The sequence below is a fragment of the Sapajus apella genome, unplaced genomic scaffold (genome assembly GCF_009761245.1).
Source record: "Sapajus apella isolate SASKATOON/1434 unplaced genomic scaffold, GSC_monkey_1.0 scaffold214, whole genome shotgun sequence".
Taxonomy (NCBI): Eukaryota; Metazoa; Chordata; class Mammalia; order Primates; family Cebidae; genus Sapajus; species Sapajus apella.
Window position 1 is genome coordinate 656,029 of NW_022437154.1, and position 762 is coordinate 656,790.

The window sequence follows — 762 nt, forward strand, 5'->3', positions numbered from 1 at the left end:
AAAAAAAAAAAAAAAAAAAGTTGTTTTCTAAAAAAAACTCAATGTTAAGAAAACGAACAACTTTTTTAAATGAGCAAAAGAGTTAAACAGATTCTTCACCAAAGAGGTATACAGAAGAAAAGCACATGAAAGATGTTCAAATCACTAGCCATCATGGACATGCGAATTAAAAGCAGGGTGGAATCCAGCTGCTGAACAACTTTGGTGGGATTGCAAAATGGTACAGCCACTCCAGAAAACAGTTTCTCCTCCCTTCCTCCCTTCACCCTTCCCTCCCTTCCTCCTTCCCTCCCTCCCTCCCTTCCTGCCTTTCTTCTTTTGCTGTGTCACCCAGCCTGGAGTGCAGTGGTACAATCTCGGCTTACTGCAACCTCTCCCTCCTGGGTTCAAGTGATTCTCCTGCCTCATCCTCCTGAGTAGCTGGGATTACAGGCACACACCACCATGCCTGGCTAATTTTTGTATTTTCAATAGAGACAGGGTTTCACCATATTGGCCAGGCTGGTCTTGAACTCTTAATCTCAGGTGATCTGCCTGTGATTACAGGTGTGAGCCACCACACCTGGCCTCAACAGTTTCATATAAAGTTAAACATAGACTTACCGTATAACCTAGCAATCACCCTCCTGAGTGTTTAAATAAATGAAAACTTTTGGCCGGGCTCAGTGGCTCACGCCTGTAATCCCAGCACTTTGGGAGGCCGAGGCGGGTGGATCACGAGGTCAAGAGATCGAGACCATCCTGGTCAACATGGTGAAACAC